The 22,929-nt window shown below is 40.2% G+C and overlaps 1 long non-coding RNA gene across 3 annotated transcripts in view; it reads right to left on the reverse strand.

Moving 5' to 3' along the window:
• Positions 1-5,095: 5,095 nt before the first annotated feature.
• The window catches only part of LOC120603751 (uncharacterized), a 37,247-nt gene continuing 19,413 nt past the window's right edge, over positions 5,096-22,929 (reverse strand). Inside the window, exons 4-9 of one of the 3 annotated variants that reach the window (XR_005653111.1) lie at positions 21,180-22,204; positions 20,573-20,935; positions 19,063-19,124; positions 14,515-18,511; positions 14,152-14,243; positions 5,096-11,281 (exon numbers count right to left, since the gene is read on the reverse strand). This is a non-coding gene — a long non-coding RNA (uncharacterized LOC120603751). Of the gene's footprint in view, positions 11,282-14,151; positions 14,244-14,514; positions 18,512-19,062; positions 19,125-20,572; positions 22,205-22,929 lie in introns of all 3 variants that reach the window. The other 2 variants (XR_005653109.1, XR_005653110.1) reach the window with 2 other exon arrangements.

A 22,929-nucleotide genomic window follows, 5' to 3' on the forward strand; every position in this document is an offset into this window, starting at 1 on the left:
AGAAAAAATGTGTATCTATATACAAAAAGAGATACAAAGAAAATTTGGCCAAATCATAAAAATTAGTGAATATAGATGGTTCATATAGAAATGTTTATTGTAACATTCTTCTATGTTTTCTGGGGATTTAAAATTTTACAAAATACAAGGATGAAAATAAAATCCCTTTTTTCTATTTTTAATAGGTATCTCAGTGGGAGCAAAATTAAACTTGAATGTTCAATCTGCTATCTTTACCAGGAACATTTTAATTATTTTTAATTTTTGTTTGTCTAATACAGTCATTTAAATCTGGATGTCTTCCTTTGAATTCTTCTTTGTCACATCTCATATTTTTATATTTTGTGTTCTCATTGTTAATTATTAGAAATAATTTGTTGGTCATTGCTAGTTATTAGAAATAATTTATAATTTCTATTTTGATTTTCTCTTTAACCCAATATACAGTTAAAATAATAAATTTTAGATATTTGTGTCTATAGGAATTTTGTTGGTAGTGAGGTTTTTGTTTGTTTTTTGTTTGTTTGCCTATTCTGGCTGATGATTTCTAGTTTTATTGCATTGTAGTCTGTGAAATGGCCTATAGTATTTTGGCCTTTTGGAATATAGTGCAATTTCCTCTAAGAATTCTGGGAAGATGGTTGTTTGAATACATCCTTTGAATACATCCCCATCTTTTAATTTAAAGCCAGCTACTGAACCTTTTTTGAGGCAAGCAGCTTCTGCGGTTTAGGGCAGAAGCAAGATCTAGCGCATCTCGGGGTCCAGAAGAAGGAAGCTGGCAGAGACACTTTCTGCCTCTAGGTCCAGAGAGAGCCCGAGGACCAGAGGCACAGGGCCCAGGAGAGATGGTCAGAAGGGCAGTGAAATCTGGGAACACTTGACTTATGGAAAGCCGAAGACCTCCTGAGGGAGGGGCTGCACTTCACCACGTGAGGGCTCCTTGGGCTCATTGCTCTGGTGCGCATGAAACCGTGGGGAAGTAAACAAGTGTGCTGCATTCTGCCTTTCCAGCTGAGGAAACAGAGAGCAGAGGGCATCCTTCTGGGACCTACAACTTACCAACTGGAGCATGGCTGACCCAGATGCGCAGAGACTGCCGGGATGTCCATCACTCGGGGAAACTGACCCTGCTGTAGACCCCTAGCAGCTGGACGTGCGCCCCCGTGAGCCAGCAAAGGAAGATGCCAATGTCCCTACGGTGGCCTGGAAGTGAGGGGGAAGGGAAGGGGCGGGGGATTGAGAGGAGAGAGAGAGAGAGAGAGAGAGAGAGAAGAGAACTGGCATGTCTCAGAGAACAGAGAGAGGATAACCTGAACAGAAAATCTACGTGAACTAACACCTGAGGAGCTACCCATGCAGTGTGGACACACTCACTCTAATACGCACACACACACACGCACACGCACACGCACGCGCGTGCATGGATCGAAGGAAAATCTCACGTATAGACTAAAACTCTCAGGAGATGACTCGAGGGAGAGGGTGGTCACTGTTGAAACCTGACCCGGAATACCAAATAGAGAAATAAAACACAAATTAAAAATTCAAAGAGATGGAAATTATGAGAGGTGAAATAAAAGGGGTTCGAAGAAATGATGCAGGTGACCAAATATTTGTGTATTAGAATTATTAATATTGAAATTATTATTATTATTGGAATAACGGAAATTTGTGAAATGTAGGAAATGGAAGACAGGTAATAAACTAAATAGTGGAGGAACTTTTTCCTGAAATTGTTCCAATAAAGACCTGATACGAAGATGTGAAGGGTCCACTGAATTCCAAACCGAATTCACAAAATGTAGCACTCACCTTTAGGTGTGTTCTGGAAAAAGAACTGAACTCCATCTTCCAGAGCAGGAAAATAGGTAAGTTACAAAGAAAAACAATGAAACGGACATTGGCCTTCTATTCTGTATCACTGGAAGCAAACAGTGATTTTTCATCTGCAACTCTGGAAGCAAATAATACTGTAATAATATCTTCTGAGGAAAAAAAAAATCTTGAGGGAAAGGCTAATAATAATATGGGACTATACGTATTGAAGGACCTCAGCTGGTATTTGGGGAGGGGCCGATGGAGACGGGGAATAAAAGCATTGAAATCTCTTTAGGGGTTGAGAACGTGGAGACATAATATAAATGGGTCATCTTAATGTGGAGAAGTAGACGGTATTTTGTCATGTAATGGGAGATTATATCATTGTGATTATGTATTTCATTCTGAATGTTAAAAAGAAAGTCTACAGAAGAACACCGAAATCTGAAAGAAAAAAGATAATAAGTGCCTACGTTATCAAGAGAGCAAAAACAAGAAAAAAGAGAGAAATAACAAAGAAAAGTCAATAGAAAGCCTGAATTAAAATGGAGGGAATAAAATAAAGTATACCCGTTTTTACACTAATCTCAAATAGGCTGAATTGTCCTATTAAAACCCAAAGTCTGCTAAATAGGATTAAAGAATAAAACCTAGGCATATGCTATTGTTAGGAATACTGTATCAGTCAGAATTGCATGTAACAGAAACCTGAATCACAGTGGTTTAATCACATAAGAAATTTATTTTTCCTCATGTAACAAGACATAGCTAGGTAGGTGGTATAGAGCTGGAGCAGCTGCTCGCAAAATCTCTCTGTTCTCTACTTCCCTTAGCACCTCCGCTGGACACAGTGGTTTACCTGGTGGGATATGAGCCCTCCGTGGTCACCATGCCACCTCAGTATGCCATGATGGATGCACATGTCCACTTACCATCAAAATCGGGAAATTCCAAGGACCAAGCTCAGGCATCTTTCTCCTGTCAACTGGTAGTGAGGGACCCACCTCACACGCCATTCAGCCGTAGGTGTAAGCAGAGGGCAACTGAGGGGTGAAATGGGGATGTGTTGCTTGCTCATGCAGCTTGCTCGTGCCATCTGGCCCTCCTCTGCTCAGTCCTGGATGTACCATTTCCATCCTGGCATGCTTTTTTGGAGGGGCCCACTCAATCTTATGACTTGATTGATCTGACAGAATCCAACTCACTGTGGCTGGTTCTGGGTATGCGGTCATTTGCCTTCTCGAGATCAGGGTCTCCACCCCTACCCAGACCAAGCAACCTGCCAGGAGCTATTTATTGGAAGGTGAATTCTTTGCTACAGATGACGTGGCCTGGCTCCAGAATCCTAAGGATCCAAGTTGTGGTTTCCCTATTGGGACTTGCCAAAAACTCCACTCAGCATCTTTTCCCACCACCAGTATCTCCAACCCATATAGATACGGCCTGCTAGGTCATATGACCCAAGTTTTGGGGCCGACTGCAGTGCGGTTGGACCTGTTGCAGAGCTCTTTCCTGCTCTGGGCCCCTGTCAAAGATGGCAGCCTTCATTTCACCCAGTATTTGGATCCGCGTGGTATTCCCAGGTTTGGAATATGCTGCCTCCAGAATCCAAAGAAGTCTACCCAAAATGGAGATTCCTTCTTTGTGGTGGGAGATGAAAGATAAAATAGTTTTCTCTTTACTTTAGAGGGGATGTTCCAGCCTGCTTCCTAAAAATGTTACTTATTTGGCAGATTCTTAGGAGTCTATCTCACCCTCTGGTGTGCTGGTGTCTTACCAAGGTCTCCACATTCTAGCCACTTCACCCAGCATATGTCATCAACAGAGGGGTTCAGTGTGATGTTCTGTGGATGTCCAGCCAGTCCAGGTCTCTTCAGACTATTATCACGAAAGAGGGCTGAAGAGTTAACACAGTCCTGGGGCGCAACTGCCCAGCCTGCCTGAACGTGAACTGCTTCTGACCCCTTTTTTGATAGGGGTGGAAAAGAATACATTAGCCAGATCAGTGGCCGCATGCCACAAACTGAAGACTATGCTAATCTGTAAAGACACCATATCTGGCACAGCAGTTGCATTGAGGCTACTGTTTGGTTGGGTTTGGATTAGTCCATTGTCATCCTTCAGGATATGTTGTTTTTTGCAGGGGCGACTGATGAATTATACAAGATGGGGACTACCACTTCAGCGTCATTTAGGCCTTTAAGGGTGGCATTAGTTTCTCCCATTTCTCTCCAGATGGGCATTATTTTTATTTTCTCTCTTGGCTGGGTCCAGGAGGTGCCATTTCAGAGGTTTCCACTGGCCTTCTTCACTCTGATAGCTCATACCCCATGGGTCAAGGGATCAATGTGGGAGTCGTGCCAATTACCAATAAATCTATTCCAGTTGGGACTGGAGATGTGACCGCAGGGTTGGCCAGTGGACCTAGTGGACTCACTGCAAGCCAGACTTTTTCCCGCCCCACATACCCCCTCAATTTAATAGGGAGGCCATGATGATGCTTTGAGTCTCTGGGTATCAATGCCAATTCGGATCCTGTGCCAACAGTTCTTAAATGTCTATGTGTTCCCCTTTCTCCAGTATATGGTTGTTTGTCATGTTTGCAGAGTCCTTCTAGAGGCTTTCCTTATCAGTGCGTTTGAAATCCTAAAACTGAGTGAGGTCTGGAAACTGAGCAAGGGATCGTGACTTTTTTGAGGAGTGGCCAAACACGTGATCAGGAAAGTTGAATTGTAAAAATATGTATCTTAGCGTAGAAGAGACACGGGGTCACATGTTTCAAGTTATAATGCTCATAGGAAAAAGATTAGAAGAAAACACAGAAGACTGTTGGCCATACTTACCCCTTGGTGGTGTGTATATTGGATGGTTTTAATTTTCTTTGTAATTTTCTGTATTTTCCATGCTTGTACCATAGCAGGTGTACTGTGCCATGCTAGAGATTACGTGTGTGTGCGTGTGTTCTCATCCCTGGAGAGAGGCTGCAGAAACTCATCTTGACTTAGTCGTGAGTGGTTGTTGAGTTCCTACTCTCCACAGGGTGAGTGCGGGTATCTGGCCTCACCGAAGAAGTCTCTCCAGGAAAACTTCCTTTTGAATCGCTGAAGGTGGCCTCTCCCAGAGGCATGGGAAAGGGGTCCCACTGATTGGGAAAAGGGACTTTAACCAGACCCTTTGTTATAAAGGGGAATGTACGCTTGCCATGCAACCCAGTAATTTTGCTTCTAGGTATTTAATCAACAAAAATGAAAACATATATCCATACAAAGGCTTATACATGAATACTCATAACAGCTTTATTCACAATAGCCTCAAACTGGACACAACCCAAATATCCCTTAAGCGAATGAATGAACAAATCATGGTGTATCTTTACAATGGAATACCACTCAGCAAGAAAAAGGAATGGACTATTAATACATCCAACAACATGGATGAGTCACAAAATAATTATGCTGCGTGAAAGAAGACAAAAAAGAAAGTGTATGATGTTCGATTCCAGTTATATAACACTCTCTAAAACAATGCAGACTAATCCATAGTGGCACATAGCAGATTGTGGTTGCTTGGGGATGGAGGGGTGAACGGGAAAGGGTGAGTATGAAGGTGCATGGGGAAACCTGTGGAGATGACTCGAATGGAACACTAGAGTTAAAGTTTTTAAGTTATAGCCATCCCCCTCCCCCTCCAACCTTCCTCCCCTTGCCCAGGAGACTTTTTAGGTATTTCCTAATTGTTCCCCTCCCCATAAAATTTTAATTCCACAGATATACTGTATATCTGTTTAGAACCTATGGTCCTTCGAGGGTCACAAACCATTGTAATATCTAAGATTTTTCTCAGGCTCCAATATTGCCCCTATTAAGAATGCATGCCTATTTCATAAGAAAAAAAATTAAAGTAGGCAAAGAAAAAGTGGTATTATAATTAAAACGATCTGATTTGATTCTATGATGGAAACGTAGTGACACATAAAACTGTGAAAAATGTTTCCCTGGCACCTTGCATTAACGCGGGTTAATGAAAATGGGTGGCTGAATTAAGGAGAGTCTGGGTTTGGAAGGCAGGCAGCTTTCAGAACGAAGTGAAGGAGTCTTTCACGTGCAACTAGAGCCCTCTGCTGGCCATTTGGGAAACTATCTCAGTAAATTAAACACAGCCCATTCCATTACCTATTTTTCCAGCATCCATAACGTGTCATTGGTGAGCACTAGGCTTGGGTTTGAGGCTCCACAAGGTTTAATAACCGAGTCAGAACCATACAGTGGTAGGTGGCAAAGCTGGCATTCAAAGTTGGGTTTATCCAAACCCAAAGCCCATACTCTTCTCCTCTGGAGGCTGAGGTTCATTTATTTATCTACTGATGTCCAATTGTTCCAACATCATTTGCTGAAAAGTCTGTCCTTCTTCAAATGAATTGCTTTTGCACCTTTGTAAAACATCAGTTGGGAATATTTATATGAGTCTATATCCGGGTTCTCTATTATGTTTCATTGATCACGTGTCTATTTACCCACCAATACCACAGTCTTGATTATTGTAGCTTTACAATAAATCTTCAAGTCAACAGACTGATTCCATTCTATTTTTCTTTTTCAAAATTATTTTTGCTACCCTAGTTTATCTCTCTTTGCATATAAATTTTAGAATAATCTTGCCTATATCTACAAAAAATTCCTTCAGGAATTTGTTAAGAATTGCATTAAATTTTATTACACATCGATATGAAGAGAATTAACATTTTTAGTGTTGAGATTTCTAATTCATGAACAAGGTAAGCTTATCCATTTCTTTAAATGTTCTTTGATCAGCATTTTGTAGTTTTCAACGTGCAAATTCGGTACAGGTTTTGTTAGATATACATCTAACTATATGATTTTTTGAGCAATTTAAATGGCATCATATTTTAAATTTTGATGCCTATGTGTTCATTGCTAGCACATAGAAATACAAGTTAATTTTGTATGTTTACCTTGTATCCTATGACTTTGTCAAACTCACTTATTAGTTCTCGGAGGTTTTTGATTTTTTTTTGTTTTTCTTTTGTAAATTACTTGGGATTTTCTACTAAGATGATCATGTCATCTGCAAATAAAAACAATTTTATTCCTTCTTTTCTGATGTGTATGCTTTTTATTTCCTTTTCTTGCCTTATTACACTGATTAGAACTTCCAGCACTAAGAGTGGTGAGAACAGATGTCCTTGCCTGTTTTCTGATCTTAGGGGGAAAGCATCCAGCCTTTCACCATTAAGAAAACGTTAGTTATAGGTTTTCATAGATGCACTTTATCAAGTTTCCCTTTATTCCTATTTTTTTCTGAGAGTTTTGTCATGAATTTCAAATATCTTTTCTTCATTGGTGGTTGATATGATCATGTGATATCAACCAAATCATTTCTTCTTTAGTTTGTTAATATGGTAGATTACATTGATTGACTTTAGTGAACCGTCCTTGCAATAAACCCCATGGTATATAATTCTTTTCATATATTCATGTCTTTTCATGTAATTAATAATTCTATTTGCTAATATTTTGTAACACATTTGTATGTCCACATTCATGAGAAATATTGGCCTGTAGTTTTTTTGGAGTTTTTTTGTAGTGTATTTTAACAAACTTTTTGGTTTTGGTATAAAGCTAGTGAATACTAGCTTTATAACATGAATTGGGAAGTGTTTTTGTTTGGTTTTCTTGAAGGAAGTGTGTAGAACTGGTGTTATTTCCTCTTTAAACATTTGGTAGAGTTCTCCAGTGAAACAAGCTGTGCCTAGAGATTTCTTTTTGGGGAATTTCATATTAGTACTTTGTTAAGTTATGAAAAAAAACAACGCTTAAAAAGCTTTACAAAGAGATCTCCCAAAACACTATAAATAAAAATGGGATTCTAACGATGTTCAATTAACCCACAGGAAGGCAGAAAAAAGAAAACAGAGAAGTAAAAACAAATAGAAAAAAAACAAAATGGCAGAGTTAAGTTCTAACATGTAAATAATTATATTAAATATAAATGGTCTAAATACACCAGTTAAAAGAGATTGACAGTATGAATTCAAAAACATGACCCAACTGTATACTGTCAATAAGAAACTCATTTTAAGTAAAATTAGGCAGGTTAAAAGTAAAAGATGGAAAAGCTACAAGGAAAACGTGAACCAAAAGAAAGCAGGAATAAGTCTAACTGGAGGGAAAGTGGGTTAAAAAGGGTCCCTGCAGAACTAACGTTGGAGCCAGAGAGACCTGGGTTCAATGCCAAGGTCTGCTACTTGGATTCCCTATAACTCTAGTAATTTTTGGTTAAGCTTCACATTATTTCTAAAAATTTAGGAGGAATTTTACTAGAGAACAAAGGAAAAAATACAATCAATTGAATTAAGAAAGCTAGGCCCAAATGACAAGTGGTGTAGATACTTTAAAAAGTCATTACAGAGATTTCGGATACAAAACATAAATGAAAGAAAAAAACTTTAACTATGATCTTTATACCAAAACATCACTTTTGCTAACATTCCAATGCAATTATTTCAAGCCTATTTCTTGAAAATTAAATAGTTTGTAAACAGAAATATGTGTACATGTATGCATGTAGATAAAGCAAAAAGTAAAAGCAATACCTACATACTCATGACCCATTTAAGAAACATGAAGCTTACTGTCTCTCCCTAAATGTAAGCCCCTTCTTCCACAGATATAATTGCTACCCTAGATTTTGTGTTAATTATCCATTCATTTTCTTTTGTAGTTTTACTTCTTAGCTATGTATCCCTAAACAATGTATTGCTGAATTGTCTTTGAACTTTATATAAATGCAATAACACAGTATCTGTATTGTTTAAATTCAACATTATCGTTTTAAGATATAATAATCTTGATGTGTTTAATTGAGGTTAATTTCTTTTCATCAGTGTATATTATTTCTAGTGTATGACCATATCGACATTCATCTCATCTATCATTAATGGACACTTGTTGCTTTCTGTTTTTTAAAAATTACAAAAATTCTTGCAATGTTACAATAAACATTCTTGTAATGTGTGTGGTTGCAGATGTGCAGTTTTCTCTAGGGCAGTGTTTCTCTGTGATGGAGCTACTGGCATTCTGGACGAGCCTCTTCATCCTGTTCTTTCACTGACACATTGCAGGGCATTCAGTACCTTTAGCTCTCCTACCTACTAAATGCCCGTAGCACTCTCAGTCATAGTGACAACCAAACCATTCCAATATTTCCAAACACCTTTTAGGACATCCAGTTGAGAACTATTATCTTAGGGCATGTATCTAGAAGTGGAATTGTTGGGCCACAGGTTATGTGACTGCTCAATTTTCACTTATAATGTATTGTTGAGGTTCAGGGATAGTGGTGGGTTCCCATATGCAAATCTAACATACACATAATTCATGTTATACAGCACATTCATGTACTATATACCAATATATAGCCCAATCTCAGAAGTTTTTACATATATATTTAATGCTGTTATGTCAATGACAAGTTATTAATGTTTTACAAGAGCTCCACATTTCATTCTATTAAGAACAGAATATTTTCTGTTATCTTTTCCATAATAAGTTCAGTGTCACATCTGAAATATGAATTCTAGTTAAATAATATTTTTACAAGATCGTTTTACTCCATGTTCCTTAAAATGACATATTTTCTCTCAATATCTCTGAATACTAATTGAAAGCTTCCATGTATTCAAAGCATTCATAGGTTTTCACCCCTATATTAACCTTCTACTTCCAATTAGCTATAACCTATTGATAAAGACTTTCTTACATGTGTAGACATCTTAGCATTTCTGCCCCACAATTTTGATGTTCAGTGAGTATGACTTGTAGATACAGGTTTCTGCACATGGAGCATGTTGATGAAAAATTTCTTCTTGTGTGTTTTTCTTTGATGTTTTGTGAGTGCTGACTTTTCATAGAAAGTTTTCCCACATTCCAGACATTTGTAGGGTTTCTCTCCTGTATGAGTTCTCTTATGTGCAACAAGGTTGGATTTCACACAGAAAGATCTCCAGCATTCATTACATTTATAGGGTTTCTCTCTTGTGTTGGTCCTTTGATACTGAGTAAGATTTGATTTTACATAGAAGGCTTTCTCACATTCATTACATTTATATGGCTTCTCTCCCGTGTGAGTTCTGTGATGCACCATGAGGGCTGACCTCTGGCAGAAGGATTTTCCACATTTGTTACATTCATAAGGTTTTTCTCCTGTGAGAGCTCTCTGATGTTCAGTGAGGTTGGACTTCACAAAGAAGGGCTTTCCACATTCGTTACATTCATGTGTTTTTTTTTCCAATATGTGTGGTCTGATGTTGAGTGAGCTCTGTTTTTTTTTTAATGGAAGCTTTTCCCACATTTATTACAGGTATAGGTTTTCTTTCCTTTGTGAACACTCTGATTTTGAGTGAGTTTCGACTTCTCACATGAAGATTTTTCACATTTACCACCTTCAAAGTTTTTCTCTCTTGTATTAAGTCTCTGATTTTGAGTAAAGTGTGACTTCTTTATGGCTTTCTCACTACCATTACACTCACTGGGTTTTTTTTGTTGTGTGATTTTTCCAATGTTGAATAAGGCATGACTGTTCAAAGAAGGATTTCCCACATTTACTACAGTCATAAATTCTCTCTCCTGTGTGAGTGCTCTCATTCTGAGTGTGGTGTGACTTCCACAAGGCTTCTTCACTTTCATTATAGTCATCAGAATTTTCTCCTGTGTGCATTCTCTGATGTTGGATGAGGTTTGACTTCTTGCTAAAGGATTTCCCCAATTTATTACATTCAGAGTGTCTCTCCCCTATGTGAGTTCTCTGACGTGCATGTTTTGACTTCATTTATGAGAATTTCCTATTCTTACTGGATTCGTGTAGAGTCCTTTTCCTAAGGGTTCGCTGACAAGCACTGAACATTAACTTTTACTTGAAGGCTCTTCTGTATTCATTACCTTCAGAGGGTTTCTCTCCTTGTGTGTGTTCTTATATGTAACAAAGGTTGTTTTTGTGTGTGTGTGTGTGTGTGTGTGTGAAAGGCTTTCCCACAAATATTATATTCAAAAAGTTGCTCCAAAGCTGAATTCTTCTGATAATGAATAAAATCATCATTATAACTGTGGGATTTCTTCTTTTGATCATTTTCATAGGGCTTTTTCTCTGTATGAGTTTTCTTATGCATCATATCAAGGAATCCACATCCATCGAAATCATCAGACTTTTTTTTATAACATTGCTTCTATTACAAATAATTAATTCTGCTTGTTCCAAATAAGTCACATTTGTGGGATATTTTGCTCGAAGGCACTGGGTTTGCAACCATATTAAATGCTTCTCGTAAGGTCTTACTTCTCTCCTTACTTAGTCAATGTTTTGTTGTCGATACATAAAGCTAGCCTTGAATATTTACCTTCATTTTATTGGCTTCTCTCTTTCATTTTATTGACTTTCTGGACTTCTGGAAATATTAAAAATTAACATACATTATAAATCTTAACATATTTCTTAAGGAATAGGATTGTACACAAGTGCCCTAGGTTGAGCTGATTCTCAGGTTTTAGATGTAGTCTCCTGGGATGAAAAAACTTCTAAAGAAATATTTATTCTACTTTTTTGGTTTGATAACATGAAAACAAAGACAAAAACACCTATTGTAGTAGAAACAGAAGAGAAAGCTGAAAATTAATACAAGTCGCTTTGATTTATTACAAATATGACCTCAATATAGGTCGACTGTTTGAAATAAAGACAAGAAATGGTGAACTGAGAACAAAGGATGTCAGGAAAACAACTGATCCAAGGATAGAGGATAGTCAAAGAATGGGGTGACGCTGAGTAGGGACGCTGAATAGAAAGACTGAAGGGAAATCAAGGCAAGTACCAGGGCAAAGATTGAGTTTGGAGGCAGATGGCGACGAGAACCTCACCCTCCTCTTCCATACTTTAATTTCTGCAGTAGAGCCCTTACTTCAGTCTACATGCTTTCATCTCTTTCTCCTCTTTTCCATTCTATACAATAACTCCCAATTACATGTATGAAATTATTCATTTCCCCTGGTCTAAAGGTCAGTCCTATAATTCTGGCTTCTCTCCCCCACACAGCTGAGATATATAAAAACAATGTCCAAAGAGAATGTTAAAACGTATGAGAGGACAAACCATGCTTGCAACAGGATCCAATTCGCCTCTGTATTCTGATTGTTGGTGCTCTGATTTGACCTATCCGGTTAATCAACAGTAATCTGTCCTGATTGACAACTCTACGTTTTCCACCGTCAATCTGCTAACTTACCTTACCAACCCATTGTGTCTTGTCATGATACTGTTTTTTAAATTAATTCATTTATTTCATATGGCAACCTTGGTTAACGAAATCCAATAAGTTTCAGCTGTACACTTTAACAGTAAGGCATATATATGTTTACACTGTGTGTCCAGCTCCTATAGTTAGATTTCTTTCTGTCACCACATATTTGACCCCCTTTACTCCATCTGTCTCCCCGCTCCCTTCTCCCCTCTCCTCACAATACTAATTTTTAATTCCACTTTTTTATCATGTTTTCTTTCTCTCCAGTATCTCTTTTTGTGGAAACTCAAGCACCTGGCAATTCAGCTTGGTCCTAGGGCACTTTATTAATTTTTGTTTTTAAAATTTTGGGCTATGGGTGATTATTGCTATACTCTGCTATTCTCATTTTATGCCATAACATCAATTGTATGTTTAAAAAGTTATGACTTTTCGATAGCAGATAAAACAAATAGAGGCAATATGCTAACAAGGAAAATTTGATATTGGATGTTTAAACTTAGAGTTTATACTAGTTTATTACACCTAAATTCACAATATGTGTACAAATGACCATCCCACAAGTCTACAATACTGTCAGCTCCTATCAAACCAGGGTGTTTTTAACTCCATATATTGTGCATTTCCAACTACAAACCCACTTCATGTTCTTCACTGAGTTCGCACACATTTCATCCTTAGGTCTACTCAGTACCCAAGCATCCTTCAGGGCGATGCTACTTTCCCACTGCTTAAAAAAATCTCACCATTTTAAGTCCCATTTGTGGTAAATGCTGCAAGTAAGTACTGTCTGTACAATATGTTCTAACATTATTTCCTAAGCCCTGGTTTATATGATGCTTTCTCTCTACTTCTACTTTCACGATCAAGCCCGATTTCCATTTCTTTTGGCAGTTTTTCCACTTTCTTTTTTTTTATGTTTTGGATTTCAGCTGCCTCTAATTTATAATAAAAATTACTTTTTAAAAAATTTTTCCTAGTGGCCTTTGGATAATTTTCAGGAAGAGACAATGCCAATTTCACACTTGCATCTGCGAATAGGAATTCATTCCTTTTTTCTAAAAAAACATCGTTTGTGTGGCTTCTGGGACACCACTGTCTCCTGGCTCTCTCCCTACATACTGCGAACACCTTCACGGTCTCTCTAGCTTGAGTCCTGTGTCTTCCTGACCTCCAAATGTAGTGTTTAAGGGTGTAGTCCTTGACTTCTTCTCCTACCTCTTACCTCACTTGGAGTAGAATTCAATCTTTACTAGGTCTATAAAGTTTTGCCCCCAGCTAACTCTCTACCATCATTCGCTACTTTCTCCTCAATAAACCTCGCTGTTCTCTGGTTACACCAAGCCCACTCCCATCTCAGAGGCTTGGTGCCTGCTGTTCCCTCCATCTGGACAACCCATAGCTCACTCCACGCCTTCGTTCAAAACTCCATTCCACTTTTCCTGTTCAAATGTTCACCTCTTCAAAGAGGTCTTCCCTGACTTCCCTTCCAAAACGTCACTTCCTGTCAGACTCTATCCCCTTCATCTGACTTTAATTTTTCAGAGTGCTGATTACTACCAGACATATTACGTATTTACTTGCTAACTGGATCTAGCAACAGGAGTAGAGACTGCTTTTGCATCCCTTGAGCTTAGAATGTGAATGCTACATAGCCAGCACTTAATAAATATTTGTTGAATAAAAGAATAAATACATCAATAAATGCATATCTACAGAGGGTGTTTGGCACTGGAGGGAAGGTGAACAATGGCCATATTTGAACATCTATCATTATTGAACATCTATCATTACTGAATATCTATAAATGTTGAACAGAAAACAAAAAAAAATGATATATGAAAGTGATATTTGGAGGTTAATAACTAAGGTGTGGTGATCATCTATCTGCCTTTAGTCACATCTAAAAGTCTGAAGCCTCTAAAAGAGGTTTCTAAAACACATTTTAAAGATAGCAACTCCTGAACTGGGCTTGGGATCCAGTTCCCATCAGCTGCCTCTGTCCAGCCTCATTAACTCACCTGGGTGCCTCTGCCTTGGGTGCCTCTCTTTAATATCCATGGTTCTTCTCGCTCCAACTTGAATATCAGCTCAGGTCTGATAACGCAGTGACCTGTTATGAGAAATGACATGGGACTTGGCAAAGCAGCTTAGGGTTCAGGCCCTCTGAAGAATCAGAAGGAGTTTTAGAAGCCATACAGTGATGGGGCCCTCATCAAAGAAGACCCTTTTTTCAGGGAGTTAAGAATACCGCATTCTTTCAAGTTCCCTCAAAGGATCTTTGAATCCAAAATCTCGAGCCTAGAACTAATTACACTCCACAATGACTGGGTTCCTAACAGGAAATGCATGCTCTTGGGAGTTGCATGGGGAGCTGTGCTTACCCAGGGTCACCAGGCACCCATAGTTCTCCCCCATCACATCCTTCTTGTACAGGTGTCTCTGAGCAGGGTCCAGCAGCGGCCACTCCTTCTGGGTGAGGTCCACAGATATATCCTCAAACAAAACGGATCTCTGCAATAGCCCAATCCTGCTCAATCTGGAGTGCTCGAGAACAGATAGCAGGGGAAATACATAGGGGAACTAATCCTACTGTGTGCGCTGTTACGAGTTGACCAGAAGATGTTACAAAGGATGTCTATGTACCTTCCTTCATTTTATACTTTGTGGGAGAAACAGAAATTATGATAGAAATACTCTGCCTCTGTTTATTAATTCATAAAAGCAATATGAGTTCCTCTGCATGCCTAGAACTGTTCTAGCTTTGAAGGATGCTAAGGCAAATAAATTGGTCGTTTTTAAGGAGTTTACTGATGAGGAGACTTTCTACATAAACAAACACATGCAATAATGAATTATGGGAGCCATGAAAATGTGTGTGTACAGGTAGAGCGAGGTCACAAAGTGGGAGGAGGGAAAATCTCTTTGCTTTTTCAGGTTATGCTTCACCGAGGAGATAAAAATTAGAATGCATCTCGACAGTGAGTTTTGTGTGAGCGTGGGGCAGCAATATAAGCAAAGGCACAGACACAGTAAAATGCACATTAAATTAGGGGATTGAAAGTCGTACAGCGTGATAGAATAAGGTTGAGGAATAAGGTTGGGTTGTCATAGCTGAGGAAAGGGTGCTCCCGGGATATAGCTGGTGAGTCCAGAGACGCTGCAAACCATCCTACAATGCACAGGACAGCCTCGATGATGAAGAATTATCTGGCCCAAACTATCTAGAGTGTTAAGGCTGAGAAAGCCTGTTTCAAGGGATGTCAGAGAGGAAGGTAATAGATTTACAAAATATGACCATCTATTTTAATGTAGTAGCAAAAGGATTTAGAAGTGGGAGCTGATTCCAAATGGAATTAATCAGTAGTTGGTTATGGAATGAGTGGAAAATGAAGCATTACTGTCAGGTTGTCTTGAAGAGCAGCTGGGTCAATGCTGGTGCCATATAGTGAGACTGACAAAGCAGGAGAAGGAATAGGTTGGGCAGAGGAAGAGAGGGCTAAATCTTGGACATGTTTACACTTAATGCATCTGTGACCCACACAGGTGGACATGTTCAGATGGCAGTTTGATATAATGTCCTGAAGCTCAGAGGAGAGCTCTAGGATTAGGACACATTTTTGGAAACGAGGAGTATCTCAGTGGTAGCTAAAACTATCAGAATAGGGAACTTGCTCACAAAGAACATGGAGACCAAGGATAGAGCCCAAGGGAGGGAGAGCAGCAGAAAAGCAGGCCCTGGTATCCAAAAAAGAAACCAGAAGTTAGCAGCTGTATCTGCAGCATCTAGAACAGTCTTGGTCCACAGTGGTGCTCAGTAAGCAGCTGTCAAACAAATGAAAAGAATCTCAAAAGTCTCTGGTAGTGACAATTTCAGGACTAAGTGACACTTCTAACTTGACACAATGGGCTAGGCACACACATTTATCTCCTCTGCCTCCCAAACTGCAGCAGAGGAGTATTGGGAAAGAGGCCATCAGCAAGTAAGGTATTCTGATTCATTTCTGGAAGATAGAGAGTAGGAGGGAGAGAGCAGAAGCACGTGTTCACCCCTTGATATAAACACAGAATGTGCCCACGTGTCAGGTTCCGTTCAGAGCTTGGAGAGACCTCCCAGCTCAGAAGTGGCTGCAACGGAAAGCTGAAGTGGGCTCTGGGGTGCAGAAGACGAAGCCTGAGGAACAGAAGTCCTGTCACACTCCCTGGGAGGTTCCTCACCCCCACAGGGGTTGGTAGAGAGTCAGCGCTCAGGAGAACGGTCATTATTAAAAAAACAGGGAACTGCCTCCAGGGGTCTGTGTGAACTTGGCAACCCAAGAGAGAAGTAGAGTACTGTACTTAGTATCCTGATATGGTCAGGGTTTTGCTTTTAAGGCAACTCTGGGGAAACAGACTAACATGCTCTGCCACCAGGTAAGGCACTGTCTCTTTGGCAGGCAAGGGGGTCCCCTCACTTTTCTCCACTCTGTAGAGGCTAAAGAGAAGCCTGTCTGTACACATCTCCCAATAATGCAAGTAAAAGGCCCCAAGTCACTCCCTTCATTCAAGGGAAAAGCTTGCCAAGGAAAGAGAACTCAGTGCTGCCAAGTGAACGCACATCAGCTACCTAAATTGACTTAGTGAGGTTTTTATTTGTCTATTCACACACACACACACAAAAAAACAAAAAAGGGCCCAGATGTAGAAGGAAAACAACCATCTGAAAAGCCCCAAGAAGAACACACTTGAAGACCGTTAAACAAACGTAATGTCAATAAAAAGCAATAGCCTAAAAGGTAAGTACCAAAAAGAGACTGTAGACTATGAAAAACAAGTCTAATTCAAATATTGAAGAGAATAACTTTTAAAAATTCCATTTGGGGTCCCCAAATCGATGTAAGAGTCTGACTTCCATAAAATGAGAAAGGTTTTCTATTAAAAAAGAAAAAGTCCACAGAAACTAAATATTTTGTTGCTGACTTATGAAAACAAAAAACCAAGACCCTCAAGAGAAGGCTTGAAAACAAAATGACATGGATGACAAAAATGAGCAAATCTTTCAACACTTGTACAAAAACACAGAAAAATAGAAATGATGAAAGAAAAATAAAGAGACACAGATGGCTGATCGGGAGAGGCACTGACAGCCTAACGGGATTTCTGGGTGACAAGAACAAAGAGGCTGGAGGGAAGGAAATATATCACAGAAATAACTGAAAACGTCTCAGAGCACATGAGTCTTCATCTTAACAGAACCCATCCAATTTCCAAGCAGGCAGCCTGAAGAAAGAACAAATAACCAGACACTGCCCGGCGAAATGTCTGAAACCTGAGGATAAAGAAAAACTTGCAAGAAGGAAAAATAAAACAGGTTACCTACCAAAACATGAGAATCAAACTGCCATAAGACTTCTCCCCAGTCCCTCCAAATGCTAGGAGATAATGGAGATGATCTTTTCTCATAATACTGTGAAGAAGAAGGATCTCAAGCCAAAATTCCATAACCAGTCAATCATTCATGGCACAGGGCAGAATAAAGGCACCTTCAGATAACTAGATTCCGAAGGCGTATAACACAGGCCTCTATTAACTCGGCAGGATCTGAGAAAGAAGACACGACATATGGAGGTTGTGGTGGACAGACAGACAGAAGTGAGCTGAAGAACTGGTTCCTGATGAAACCAGAGAGGGCTGAGTGGGTGACTTACAGACTCTTAAAGAGAAGAGTGCACAGGGCTAGCTCAACAGGAAACATTTTTTAAGTTATTTATAAAGGGTAGGTAGGCAAATGTTTTACATTTTTTGACAAAGCTACGTATTGTGGGAACCAAGCCTGAGAATTCCCGAAACTTTGGAAGAAGAGCTGCTGCAGTGATTGATGGCGAAGCTATGGCAGGCGAAGCTATGGCAGGACACGCCGGTCCGATGACAGGCCACGCGGAACGGGGCAAACAAGCAGCCACGGAAGACAGAGAAGGTCTGGCCCCCTGAACGAGCTAGGACTGCCAGTCCTAGTAGTCGGCACAGGGCACTTCAAATGCTCTTTCTACCTAAGTAGGGTTGCCAGGTTTAGGAAATAAAAATTCAGGGAATCCAGTTAAGTCTGAACTTCAGATAAACAATGAATAAGTTTTTAGTGTAAGTATGTCCCATGCAAGATATACTTATTTTTATACGCCCTGTGCCTAGATGATTTCCCATTCCAAGTTCTTGGGCAGGGTGGAACATAGCAGATGGTAACTTACTACCCACAATGAGTGGAAAGCTTGCAGTGGACTCAGAGTCGAGCTCTTCCGTTAGGGGTAAGGGGAGGTAGAGATGAAATTAAAAAGTCCATATGCTGAAAACTGCCGAAGCTGTGACAAGTATACAGCAGTCATTATATCCAGGTAAAGAATGGAACTGTGAATGGAACATAATAAGCAGCTGGAAATTGTAGGTATTATTATAACTGATCACCTATTATTCTCACTTTATCTTCAAACTGAGACAGTAAAAATAACCAGAAAATATATACTGAAATTTAAATAAGTATTGTCTAAGTAGCTAGAAGGTGTGATGGAGTTGCTAACAAAAAAGTCCCCCCAAAATATTTATGATATAAAAATAAAATGAAAAAGAAAAGCATGAGATGATGTCCACAGAACCCGAGATGAGGGAGGAGTATGTCTTATTTAGATGATACTATGAAAACAATTCCTGATGCTGATGTAAAATGTTTACATCACAGGTAATCAATAATAGAATAAAAGGAAAACATAGACCTGTGTAACCGCCATGAAAAAAAAGGAAAGTAAAATAATGCAGAAAAAAATCAGGAAATGAAAAAAAAAATGAAGAAAAACAATTGACGAGAAAGCATGGTTACTAAAAATGCAAAGAAATGCTTGGATTTCACCAAAAACCAAACAAAACAACAAAAAAACTCAACTGGTAATAGGTAGACAACTCACCTGGGATGTGCTCATTTTCTCCTGCTCCTGGAAACGTTCAGAGAACTGTGAAGGCGGCAGAGCTGGAGGAAGGAAAGGAGCGAAGACACGATGAGGACTGTGGTCTGCCTCAAAGGTCCTCATAGCGCTTGCCTAGAAACCCAGACATAACAGCTGACCTGCAGCCACAGCCAGCGATGTTCCTTCGGGACGGGCAGGTATGCCGAGGGACCTCGTAACCCTGCTATAACCCTGGGGAGCTGAGAGCAAATATTTTATTTTTCTTACTGGCTTTATAATGTATAGCCTCCTTCGATTTAATGGACAAATATAAAACAAGACAAAGTCCAGCTAAGGAAGACCAGGTTTAATGAATCATAGCGTAGCGAGGACAACAAGCCGTGCCTTCCGTCCATCATGAAACATGTTATATTCCGCATTTTTTCGGCATATAAAGTAAATTTTATTCTCAAATTTATTTTAAAATAATCCAGCAGGGGAAGGTGGAAGTGGGAAGCGGGGAGTGCGCGCGCGTATGTTGTGGGGCACATAGATGAAAGAAAATGGTCTGTATATTGAACACTGCCGAAGCTGTGACAAACACAAAGGAGTCACTATACTATTTTCTCTGCTTTTGTATGTTTTGAATATTTCCATTAAGAAAGTGTAAAAATCACACGACGACAAAAATCTGTTAGAGATCTGCTCATTTACTTTTCTACTTGTGTTTTTGCCTCTTTGAGATTAAAAATTCCATAGGCACCTCTGACAACAGGGATAGGTGTGCTTTAAGGGAATCTACTTTTTTTTAAAGGGAGGATTTGTTCTTCTTTGGTTGCAGCTTCTCCCGGGACTTTTTATTTAAAAAACTTGTTTCGACTTAAGTCGACATGGTGGCCAGAACAGTGGCTTCGGAGTCAGGGGGCCTTGGTGCTCCTTTTGGTTCTGTCATTAATGAATAATGTAACCCTATATATAATAATCTGGGCATAATAATATTAATGATACTGACAATACTTATATATAGTCATTGTTCTAAGTACTTTGCATAAATTACCTCATTTATTCCTTAAAATAAAGCAAGATATAGGTATTATTATTGCTCCCATTTTATAGATGAGGAAATGAGCAGAAGCTAAAGTAACACAGTAGAGCTGAGCTTTGAACCCTGGCAACTTGGCTCCAGAAACCTGTACTCAACCCTATGCTGATTACTCCCGCAGGTCCAATGTTCACTTTTAAAATGTGGCAGGATTATACAATGCCTGAAAACCCTTCCTGTACTCCTATAAGGCAGGAATGAGAAGTGGGGAGCATATCCCTAAATTCCAGATGTGGCGAAGGGCATGGTTTAAGGGCTGTGCCAAGAGGGACTGAGGGTGTGGGAAGGAGTGAAGATGGCGTCTCCCTGGCTCTCCTCCCAGACCATGTCCTCATCCACTGTGCACAGAGCCTCCCACAAAGCCTCCCTCTTGCCCACCACTCTCAGCCTGGCGTGCCCCTCTGTTGTGAAAGCTGCCCCTCCACTAACCGGTGGCTGTTGACAATCTCCGGAGTGGCGATGTTACCCAGGACAGAAGGATCGGGAATTGCCTCTTAACGAGCAAATATGGAGCCTGCTTGTTTCTCAGATCTCTGCCCTGCAGCTGTGGTGACCTGTACCTGGGGTAGGGTGGGGGGTCTCCCAGGTGGGAGTCCTGCTCCTGGTGTGTCCATCTTCTTTCCTTACAAGAGCTGTGTGATTCAGGGAAATATGGACCTGGCTGGAGGGGGTACATTCAAATAACTGGAATCTTCTGCCCAGGTCCCAACTGTCTCTTGGAATTCACCATTCCCTACAACAGTCGTCTTCACAGCATGGTCCCCAGACCAGCAACATCTGCATTACCTGGAACTTGATAGGAACGCAAATTCTTGGCTCCCTCCCCAGACAGACTGAGCCAGAAACTCTGGGGGAGGGGCCCAATCAGCTGTAGGGTTTTTAACAAGCCCTCCAAGTGATTCTGATGCATGCCTGAGAACCACTGCCAGGAAATCGGGCTTGGGATTCTGTAAACTGCTGAGGGCAGAGGACAGGTGGACAATGAAGAGTCTAGAAGCTTCAATTATGCAGTAATCCAAGGGTTCTGAACAGGTACCAAGAAATCCAAGAGCCTCTGGAGTAGACTCAGTCCTCACACACTCCAGATTCTTCCTGTGGCTCTTAGGGATGTGCCACTCTGCTAAGAGCGGTGAAGGATGTGCTGCTGGACCAAATCCTGCATGGGACTTCGAAATAAAACTGTCTGAGGCTTGCGCCTAGGTCCTTCAATATGAGACTTCAGCCCCAGTCTTGGTTTACTGCTTGGTTAAAATAGGATTGTTGATACCAATATTGCAGGACATCTTTGAGAACAAATAATATACTTAATGAAAAGAACAGTGAGAAAGGCAATTAACATTTCTTGGGTGCTTAGTGAATGTCAGGACCTGTGCTGAGGGCTTTCAGGCGCTATCTTAATCCTCAGAACAACCTTGAAGGTGCTATCTTAATCCTAAGGACAACCTTGAGACAGGTTTTAGGAATAACTTCATTTTACAGAGAGAGAAACTGAGTCTCAGGCTCATCATTTTGCCCATGGAGACTCAGTGGCAGGGCTAGAATTTGAACTAGTCTTAGTTCAAACTCGGAATCTTAAATGGGCCTCCTCTAGTGCAGACCCACCACCTGCCCTTAACCTGCAGGTATATAATAAATGTTCTAAGAATTAATTCTCATCTCGCTAATGAATCGTTGGCCAGGACACATGCAAATTTGAGGAGCTTCTGGAAACAGTCCTTTAACATTTGGATGCCTTTTCTCAGCGCACTTTATTCTGACCAAGAAACCCATGTCCCTCCTCTTTGTGGAACCTGCAGGTCTGCAGCCAAGCTACCCCGTCACTTGGCTTTCTCTAGGGGCAAATGCAGAGCAGACTCGGGAACAAGTGCTATAGTGTCTCTCAGCCTACATGAGATTCGCGCAAGTTTTTGCTTCCATCAGGTGTGGGCACAAAGCTACTCTGGGCCTGGCAAAGCAACCCTCCAAACTACGTTCTCGCCTGTTGTGCACATCTTTCATGCAGGACCTGGTCATGGAACGACGCGTGCACCGGGAGGTTCCAGCGTTATCTGCTGCGCAAAGCTAGAGACAAGGGAGCGGGAGAACAATGAGGAAGAACTGCACATGCGCAGAAGGAGCTGCGAGGACCACTTTTCTGAGCTCTCCTTCCTGTAATCCATCAAATTCAGGACTCCGTTTTCCATAAGTTTCCGCGCCCTCTTTCTTAGGGACCGCTGTAAGAGTTCCTGCCTTATTTGGTGATTTCTTGTCCACAATCATCTCTCCTTTGGAGTCCTGGTTCCTTCTTAACTCCACCTACAACCAGTGTTTCTTTAGATTCAAAGCTACTTTGAAAAGGACATATGTATGTCAACTGCACATATGAAAACAGAAAAATTTAACTAAACTATTAGAAAATAAACCCCAGCAATACAGTAAGAGGTTAATACCCATCACCAGCAAGATTCTCCCCAGGAATGCAAACAACATCTCCATCTATAAGATGTGAATATGTATAATATTAACATAATATTCAAAAGGTTGCCTCTGGCTTGTTAGAACAGGTGCAAACCAAGAGTTCATAAGAATTAACGGTATGATGAAGGGGGAATTTCCAAGTTAGGGGAAGGGAGAGATGAGGCAGTCAGGAAATCATGTTAGGAAACTAGACGTGATAGAGAGAGAGGGGAAGATTATGTCCTTGGTTCCCACACATGATAACACATAAACTTCATGCAGACTCTTGATTTAACATTTTAACAGTGAACCACCAAGTACCTAGAGAAAACATAAAATAATTTTCTCAT

This window comes from Pteropus medius, unplaced genomic scaffold, assembly GCF_902729225.1.
Source record: "Pteropus medius unplaced genomic scaffold, Ma_sr-lr_union100, whole genome shotgun sequence".
NCBI lineage: Eukaryota > Metazoa > Chordata > Mammalia > Chiroptera > Pteropodidae > Pteropus > Pteropus medius.